The sequence below is a fragment of the Schistocerca nitens genome, chromosome 11 (assembly GCF_023898315.1).
Source record: "Schistocerca nitens isolate TAMUIC-IGC-003100 chromosome 11, iqSchNite1.1, whole genome shotgun sequence".
In the NCBI taxonomy this organism is placed as follows: domain Eukaryota; kingdom Metazoa; phylum Arthropoda; class Insecta; order Orthoptera; family Acrididae; genus Schistocerca; species Schistocerca nitens.
This window is the reverse complement of record NC_064624.1, coordinates 72,376,264-72,386,829: the sequence shown is the minus strand read 5'-3', so window position 1 is coordinate 72,386,829 and position 10,566 is coordinate 72,376,264. Positions and strand designations below refer to the sequence as shown.

At 34.9% G+C, this 10,566-nt stretch overlaps 1 pseudogene; it reads right to left on the bottom strand.

Moving 5' to 3' along the window:
* Positions 1 to 849: 849 nt before the first annotated feature.
* Positions 850 to 4,942, bottom strand: LOC126212658 (NADH-ubiquinone oxidoreductase chain 5-like; annotated as a pseudogene).
* Between the last annotated feature and the right edge of the window lie 5,624 nt (positions 4,943 to 10,566).

Below are 10,566 nucleotides of genomic sequence, written 5' to 3'. Positions count from 1 at the left end.
TGTTTTAAGGCTGTTAGTACTTAATCTGGGTTCTATGTTGTACTTTAGCGCTTCCATGAGTAAATGTTGTTCTTTTTCACTAAATGTGATAAGAGTTTGGTTAATGACTCCTTTGTAAAACTGTTTTGTTGGATGGTTGGTTGTCCTGCTGCTGATGCAGCACCAGATCACCATTCGAGTGTGAATTCGATCCAAATAGATCAGCATGAATACAGTTCTCCCTTCGATTCTTTCTAATCGCAGTAATTTTTCTATTCTTTGATGTAGAAATGTCATTAATTGTCCAATTGTAATTATTTTGAAGACCTCAGACATTATAATCTGAACAGTATTTTTTATTCTACTCCTATTATGCAGACTATAACACGAATGAAATAAACGAGCCTTACAATGAGCATAATAAAGGGTTGTAGTTAACTATAACATTTGGGTTGCATTCAAAAAGTATTGATATAATCAATCAACGTTAAATAGAATAAGAAGCGAAATATTGCAGTCATTTTCGTCCTGAAACATTGGTAAATAAAATACCTTTACTCTTACTAATTGAAGCCAAAAACAGGTGTATTACTGTTAATAATATATTGAACTATAAAGTTCCAATTAAAAGATGTAAAGCCAATATGAAAGCTGCTAAATTTTTATATTAGCAGTTAAACCCCGTTAACATTCCTAAAATTTATATAGTTTAATTAAAACATTACATTTTCAATGTAAAAAAAATATTCATATTTGTAAATACCTAAAAGTAAAAATACTTCCTTAACATCTTCAGTGTCACACTCTAATTATAAGCTATTTAAGTATAAGAAAAATAACGTTCTTAAAATTAACATTCAAAAAATAAATGTTGAAAGATAAATCATATCAACCCTGGATATAACCAATTAACTAAATAAATAATCAATATAAACTTTGGCCAACAAATAACTCACCCCATTCCATATCAAATGATTTTGATGAGTAATAACCCAACTTTAAAGGAACATTTCTAACAAACGTAGTTGAAAGAAAAGGTATAAATCATATATAACCAGCAAATGTAACAAAATAAAGCATACTTGCAGAAAATAAATTATGAGAACAATCAAACTTAGAAATAAGATAAACCAAATAAGCACCTAAAACAACTATAATCGTCAAAAACTTTAAATAATAAGGCGAAGCAATCACATGAAGAATAGGGAAAAATCAATCAAGATAAGACTACCAACAAAAACAGCAACAAATAATAAACGAATCATACCAAATGAAATATAATAACCCTCATCATCAAAAGAAAATCTAGAATAAAAATTATCCCCAGATATTGAATAATAAACGAAAGAATAAGCAGCTGTTAAACCAGTAGAAAAAATAAAAAAAATAAACAATTCATCTTAAACTATTTCAAGAATCAAGTCCTTTGAATAAAATCCTGTCAAAAGAGGTATACCACACACATACAAACTAGAAACATTAAAACAAACAGAAGTTAAAGGTATAAAATTAACAATTGAGCCCATAAAACAAATATTTTGAGAATCCTTTAAATTATGAGTTATTGAACCTGCACACATAAATAATAATGCCTTAAACAAAGCATGACCCAATAAATGAAAGAAATCTAACTTTGGATAACCTATAGCCAAAATTCTTATTATTAAACCAAGTTGTCTTAAAGTAGAAAGAGCAATAATCTTCTTTAAATCAAATTCAAAATTAGCAGCCAATCCAGCCAGAAATATAGTTATGCAACCAATTAAAAATGAAAACCAACAACAATTGTAAGTATCTAATACTGGTCTAAAACGAATCAATAAATAAACTCCAGCAATAACAAGAGTAGAAGAATGAACTAAAGCAGAAACAGGAGTAGGAGCAAACATAGCAGCAGGAAGTCAAGAAGAAAAAGGAATTTGAGCTCATTTAGTTATAGCTGCCAAAACAATTAAAATAGTAATAACTTTTATTTCAAAACACTTAGAAATAAAATGATAATATAATTTCAACCACCAACATTTAAAATTCAAGCAATAGAATTAAAATAGCAACATCACCAATACTATTAGAGAGAGCAGTTAATATACTATAAGATTTTACATCTTGATAATAAATAACTAAACAATAACAAACCAAACCTAAACCACCCCATCCTAAAAAAATTCTAATCAAATTAGGACTAATAATTAAAAACAGTATAGAAAGAATAACTATTAAAACAATAATAATAAAACTATTTATATTTGCTTCTCCTGATATGTAATCCTACCTACAATAAATCACGAAAGAAGAAATACACATAACAAGACATAAAAGTAAGAGATATTCAATCCAAAATTAGAGTTATAAAACTGTAGAACCATTCAAATTAAAAAGTGCTCATTCAACCAAAACTCTATAATTATTAAATAATAAATACCTAAAATAAGAATTATAGTTCCAGAAAAGAACAAAGAAAAAACTCAAAGAACAAATAGAACATAAATTCACGGCATAAGATGAAAAACTTCGTATCATTGATTCCACGAAACAATATTTTAAATTGAAATACTTAAGCAATGTATACAAAGATACACTCACCCTTTAAAGAAAGAATATTCAAAGGCAGTCAATACAAAAGTAAAAGATGAAACTCACGAAAATAGCCAAGAGAACAAGTATAAACCCCAGAATAATAATTTCTATACTGAGAATAAGAATATATATACAAAGTATAAACAGCTCCAAAAAAGATAAAAAGATTAAAGCCAAAAATCTAAAAGAAGACAAATACATAATTCCATTTAATAATCTAAGTTCACCTACCAAATTCAGTGATGGCGGATCAGCCATATTTGATGATCTTAAAAGGAATCACCATAAAGCCATTCTAGGTATTAAATTAATTAAACCCTTGTTAATTAATAATTTTTGTGTACCTAAATGTTCATAAATAATATTCCATAAACAAAATAATCCAGAAGAATATAAACTATGACCAACCATTAAAGAAAGTGAGCCCATACAACCACATCAATTTATAGTTACCAATCCACCAATAACCATTCTTATGAGCAACAGAAGAATATTCAGTTAAAGACCACAATTAACCTGACGAAAACAAATAAATCTAATAACTCCACCAGATAAACCTAAAGATAATCAACAATAATTAAACCTTAAAACCAAAAAAGAAATAACCTTAATGGACGAAAAATATTGGCGTCTTAACTAAAAAAGCCAAAATTAGAAATAAATAAAATATAAAATAATGAGAACCAAAATCAACCAATAAAGGGAAATACAAAGTGTTAGAAAAATCATGAACCTTAAATAAAATGAACAACAAAGGTAATCTAGCAACCAAAGTATAAAAAATTAAACACCAGCCTGCAAACACTCAGGCTGATAAACTCAACTTAAAATCAAAAGCAAAGTAGGAACTAATATAGCCTCAAAAATATATAAAAACAAAGAAGATGCAATGTAGTAAATGAACAGTAAAGCATAATCATTAAAATTAAAACCATAAAAGCAAAAAATTAGAATGATAGTAACTCAAATAAACTGAATCTCTAGCAGTAATTACTAAAGAACAAATTCAAAAACTCAACAAAATTAAACTAAAAGAAAAATAATCAATAACAAAATAATATCTAATAATATTTAAATCAGCATATGAGTACACACACATTATAAAAACAAAACTTGACAGAAACATTAAAGAATTATTTAATAAACAAAGAGAGATCAAAAATAGTTACAAATAAATACTTTAACATGAAGATAACCCAAAAGAATTAAAAAAATCATTACCATGAGCTCGAATCATTGAAACCAAAATAGAAAAACCCAAAGCACCTTCACAAACAGAAAAAACTGAAAGAATAACAGGAAAGAAATAATCGTAATCAAATTCAATAAGAAAAATAATAATATAAAGAAAGAACAATATACTCCAATCTCAAAAGAACCATTAATAAATACTTACATTTAGAAGAAAAAAACACCAGCAAAATATACAAACAAAGATGTAAAAACAGAGAATATAAACATTAATTTTAATAGTCTTTTTAAAAAAAAACACCGGTCTTGTAAACTGGATATAAGTCTAGCCCCCACTTTTAAAACTTCAGAGGTGGAAAGCTTCCATCGTCGGTCCCCAAAACCGATATTTTAAATAAACCAACCCCTGAAATGATTAAAATAATAATTATAACATTATCAAATGTAATAAATATTAATTTTATTAAATTAAGACATCCAATATCAATAATACTTTTCATTATCATTCAAACTTTCTTAGTTGGATTAGTAACAGGAACAATAATGGAAAGCTATTGACTATCATATATTTTATTCTTAACATTTCTTGGTGGTATATTAGTTCTATTTATTTATATTACAAAAATTGCATCAAACGAAATACTTCTACTTAAACCAATTACCGTAATTATCAATATCAATTATCCTAGACATAACAATATTTATAGACTTCTTCAAAAATACTGAAACTATAAATATTGATAATTCAAGCAATTATCAAGAAATAACAATATCCTTAGAAAAATTATATAACAGACTAAAATTCATTTTTGGTGCCTGTGTGTGATTTCAGTCTGCATTTTATTTACAATTCTTTCTACATACTACTTAGCAGCTTTTAGTTCTAATGGTGTAGAGTATTAGGTAGTTGTAAATACGTGTTACAAAAGCACTTAACAATATCTTCTTTCTTCATATTCTACGATTTTACTTCTGACTTCTTTCACATTATCTCACCTTTCATTTTGGAAACCTGGGCTGCAACATACTTGTCTTTGATCTTCACTTTGACATAATTAGGATGAAATCCACATAGTAGACATTCTTTGGTGAACTTAATACTAGAACTTGCTTTCATGAACTTTATTTTGTAAATAGTGTATGAGTATACTGCTTTCAGTGCCTGGCTGGTCAAATTCAATTTAATCTTATTCATATTTCGCAGCTTCAAACGTGACTGTAGTCAACACACTCGAGGTATGAATTAAAAAACTCCTTCTGTCACAATGTTTCGTGTTTTTTCAGTACATTATGCATATCTGACCGTGTGGGGCCATCTTTAGGTGTAATTCGTCCTAATACCTGCTTTATTTGTCCTCTTTCTTGAGATCAAATGCATGTTCCTATCATGGAAATGTTTGTTGTTCAGATCCGAATTTTCGTAAGCAACACGCAGAAAAATGTGCGAAATAGTGGAAAAGTTGAATAGTGTAAACTTATCCAAGTAATCCAAGGAAAGCGTTTTTAACACTTTAGTAATAGCTTAAGTTTTCTGCTCCATCGTTTCCAAGCATACAATTTCATTTAAGAGGCACCTCTCCGAACACATGTTTGGGAACACTTCACAGATGTTTCGTACATGGAGTGGTCAAAGGTGCGTTTTTCATAGTGCTAAAGATATAATTATTAAACAATTGATGTACGCAGGAAATAACTTCATAACATATCTTCAGAATTACAAAAGTAACTGTGGCTTGCGAAATCTGTTTGTTCATTTAACATCAACTCTGGTATTTGATTTTCTGGAGGTGTATCTCCAGTTGTTCAAACAGATTTCGGGTCTTACCATTGGCTACATTATGCAATACTACCAGATTGTTTTTCTGGATTGTTGATGACATGCTTCGTTTCCAACCTATGTTGTGAAATGACTGATTTTTAGAGCGATTGAGCCTGAAAGCATTTACATGTTCATGAGAACTGGTTTTGAAGTTTCTGCTTGTTTCCTAATTTATTATTAGTTGAGAATTAAACTGTTACATTTTTCTTTCTCACTTTTCACACGTATTTTCTGTGTCTGACTTTGCAAATTCATATACTAATATCAAACCTTTTCATGACAAGAATATGCACTTCATCCCTTTCAAGAGAACAAATGAAGTATGTATTAAGACGAATTACACCTGAAGATGGACCCACACGGACAGATATGCATAATGTACTGAATGAAACACGAAAAATTGTGACGGAAGGCGTTTTTTAATTCGTACCTTGTGCATGTTCAGTACAGTCAAGTTTGAAGCTCCAAAATATGGATAAAATTAAATTTAATTTGCCCAGCTACACAGAGTACACTACCTTGCTCTAGAAGGAAACACCCTCAAGAATGAAATGTATACAATAAAGAGCATTACTATAAGCAATGGCTACACAACCAAATCAATTGACAATTTAGACAGATATATACACAAAAGCAAGACAACAAATGACAACACTATTAAAGAAGAGAATATATTCGCCAGTCTCCCGTACCTGGACCCCCATCTCACAAAAATAGCTAACCTTTTTTAAAAAAAACGACAAATGTAACGGTATCATTCTCAACTAATAATAAATTAGGAAACTTACTGATCCATAACATAAAATGAAATATGCATACAAACAACAAAAACAGTTGGGTGTACAAAGTATCACGCCCCAGTCGCCCTGCACACTACGTAAGGAAAACAAGCAAGAACTTAAAAACCCATTTTCAAGAACATGTATTTATATGCTTTAAAGTTCAACCACTTTGGACAAATCACTCATTGCACAACACATGTTGGAAACGAAACATGTCATTAAAAATGTAGAAAACAATTTTGTAGTATTACGTAATGAAGCCAATGGTAAGACCCTAAATCTGTTAGAACAATTGGAGATACACCGCCACTGAATCAAAAAACCAGAGTCGGTGTTACATGAACAAACAAATTTCGCAAGCTACAGTTACCTCTGTAATTTTAAATACCTGTTCTCCTGTGTATGTCAGTTTTTTCCTGCATATGTCAATTGTTCAATACTTTTAACTTCAGCACTATGAAAAATGAACCTCGGACCACACCATGTAGATAAACATCTGCAAAGTGTTTACAGACATTGTTTGCAGAGGTGCCTCTTCAATAAAATGATATGCATGAAAACGTTGGAGCAGAAAACTTACGGTGTTCATAAAGCGTTAAAAACGCTTTTCTTATATTATTTGGTAAGTTTACACTATCCATCTTTTCTACTATTTCGCACATTTTTCTGCGTGTGGCTTTCGAAATTCGTAACCTAACGTCACACCTTTCTATGACAGGAATATGCATTTAATCTCATTCAAGAAGACGAATAAAGCATATATTAAGACGAAATACTCCTGGAGATGGACCCACAGGGACCGAAATGCATCGTGTATGGAATAAAACACGACAAATTCTGACTAAAGGCGTTTTTGAATTCTTAACTCAAGTGTATTGAGTACGCGTTTGAAGCTGCAAAATATCGATAAAATTAAATTCCTTGCATTTTAGTTGATTGATTAAATTGTACCACACTGATTTTTCTCTGGTGTGGTTCTTTCTTAACACAGAATAATATAAACATGAAAACTAAATGGGAACAGCTTTGTGTTGCTCTGGGATAAGAAAATGTTTGATACCCACAGCAAGTGTAGATTTAATATTAGAACAAAATGAATTTGTAAATACTACCATTCTTCCTTCCATGTGGGCTAGAGTATGAGCTTGCTCCTAGAGTGACACACAGAAAAATGAGTGAATTAAATCTTAAACAGCTTGTATGCTTATGCTTAGTTCAAGATTTAAAGCAATCAACCACACAATAATGAAGGCACACTATTCTGGATCAATAATTAGAGGAAGGTTTCATATTCAGCAGCTGAGTACTGGGTGAAAACGTCCTGTCTCATCAAGATTAATGTAAAATATTTATTATGTAACAAAAGAAACCTTTAATATGTTTATAAATTAGACCATTCATAAAAAAGTGGCTAAATCTATGCTAAAAGAACATTTATCCACATGTTAAGCAGAGGAAGAACCGTAACTGGATGTGCATTTAAAATATAATCACAAAAATTCAGTATTGAAAATTTGTTCATTTGTCTTTACAAAAAACCCACATGGTTCCTGGAAGTCCTGCAGTCCCTGCTAACTGGCATGGCAAATCATGTAGAAATGCCTGCAGGTGGACTGGTTACACTTCATAATTGCCACCATGTGTCCGGAAAGAATTACCTCCGTTGGTATAATGTATGGGAAACACCACGTGGATCCCTTCCAGGGGGTCCACAACTCTTTTTGTGGATATGTGCATAGCGAGCATGGGACCCCGAGCTAATGTGGCCCTCTATCCTTTCTGGACTGCATACCTTCCTTTTCCACATCCCTCCCCATCCTCCATGTCCCTCACCACGCCTCTGCCTCTGACTCTTCCCTTCCCCTTCTCCCCCTCTGGGAGTATGGATTGTGCCTATATCCGGAGACGGACACTCGTAACTGTAAGACAGTCTCTCTTCTTCACTTTCTATGCTGGAAAGTCTGTCTGTCCTTCTCTTCTCCTTACTTCTTCTCTTTACCCTCATATCCGCTGTGGCGTTTGAGACCTCTCTTCCTTTCCTTTCCGTTGTTCCTCCTCCCTTCTCTTTTTTCCTCCCTGTGCATGTCTGAAGGCCGACCCATGCATTCCCAAGTGTAGCTGGGGACGGGGTAACGCGTAATTCCCTACCCTGGGTAGACAGGTAGGACACGTACGTACCCCTTGGTAACGGCCAGGCCCTGGGAGGGGTGATTAACCGAGCTGGTACCTTCCGAACGTGCCGATTGGTCCCTCCGCCCGTTTCTCGGGAGGTGTGACCTGAGGTATGGACAATCACCTAAGGCGGGAAAGCCCTCAAAGAGGGCCCCCACAAGGAAGGAGCGCGCCATCATGGTTTCCTCTACGACTACAGTTTTTGCTCACAAGCGAAAGTTAAATGAATCTCGGTCACAGACAATTCTTGCATCAATGCCACAGTTCCTTGTTGTTTCTCGGTTGGACGGAGGTCACGACTTCTCCACAGTAAACCTTTTCATCATTCAGAAAGGTGTCGACGCAGTTGCAAGTCCTGAAAGTCGTGTTCCTGTTTACGAAATACCACCTTGTAGTTAGAAGCAGTCAGTGCCCTCCTGGCACAAAAATTGCAGCGAACTTCCCTGTCCAGGTGGAAGTGCACTGCACACTAAATTCAGCTCCCTCCACGGATTGTCTGACGAGGAAATTCAAAACTACCTGTCTGACGAGGGTGTAACGGCTGTTCATCGAGTCTTGAAAAGGGTTGACGAGGACTTGGTTCCAACCCTTACTATCTTCTTGACATTTGACAGAGTTCAACTCCCATCGAACATAAAAGCGGTCTATGAGATAAATTCAGTTTGCCCTTACATCCCCAACCTTATGTGTTGCTATCGGTGTCAGCGGTTCAATCATACCAGCCAGGCGTGTTCCAATCTGGCCAAATGCATTACATGTGGCAAGGCTGCCCATGAGGGTGCTTGTCCACCTCCATCCCCTCGTTGCATCAACTGTTTGGCTGACCACGCTGCTGTCTCTAGATTGCCCGATTTTCAAAGGTGAATGGTTTATTCAGGAAATCAGAGGGAAGGAAAAGGTGTCGACATTTGCTGCTCGTAAGTTATTCGCCAGTAAAAAGCCCACTGTGCATCTCACAGGTAAATACAGCACTGTCCTTGCATCTCCTCGGCTCACTAAGGTGGCCTGAGCTCCCAGCTGGTGCACATTGACAACGCAGAAAGATACGTATATAGCTTCTTTTCTGTGTTTATTTCGTAGATTCTTACTTACATTTCGTGTGAGTTTCGTATAGGAGGTGTAATTTCGAGTTTTAGTTACTGTAATCGTAAATTCAGGCACATCGTAGCGCAGTCGTTAGGCATTTGTTTTGTAATGGAGCCCCTTAGGGATATGGCGGCTAAGGAGGGGAAGAAATCCAGTGTGCACTCCGTGTGCATTCCGGGTGGAGTCATTCCTGATGTGGAAAGGGTCCTTCCGGATGCCATGAAGAGCACAGGGTGCAGGCAGCTGCAGGTGGTGGCACATGTCCGCACTAATGACGTGTGGCGCTTTGGATCTGAGGAAATTCTGTCTGGATTCCAGCGGCTATGTGATTTGGTGAAGGCTGCCAGTCCTGCTTAAGAGATAAAGGCAGAGCTCACCACTGCAGCATCATTGACAGAACCGACTGCGGACCTTTGGTGCAGAGCTGGGTGGAGGGTCTGAATCAGAGGCTCAGACGGTTTTGCGACTGTGTTGGTTGCAGATTCCTTGACTTGCGCCATAGGGTGGTGCGGTTTCGGGTTCTACTGAATAGGTCAGGAGTTCACTACACTCAGCTGGCGGCTACACGGGTAGCGGGGGCTGTGTGGCGTGGACTGGGTGGTTTTTTAGGTTAGAAGGCCTCCGGAAAGTACGGGGTGGGCTGCAATCTCAAAGGGTGCATGGCAAATACAGGACGTGCTTGGATCATGGAACAGTCGGAATTGTAGTTGTAAATTGTTGTAGTTGTGCTGGGAAAGTTCCTGAGCTTCAAGCGCTAATAGAAAGCACAGAAGCTGAAATCGTTATAGGTACAGAAAGCTGGGTAGAGCCTGACATAAGTTCTGCTGAAATTTTTACGAAGTCTCAGACTGTGTTCAGGAAAGATAGATTAGGCAGAATTGGTGGTGGAGTGTTTGTGTCTGTCAGTAGTGGTTTATCTTGTAGTGAAGTCGAAGTAGATACTCCGTGCGAATTGGTAGG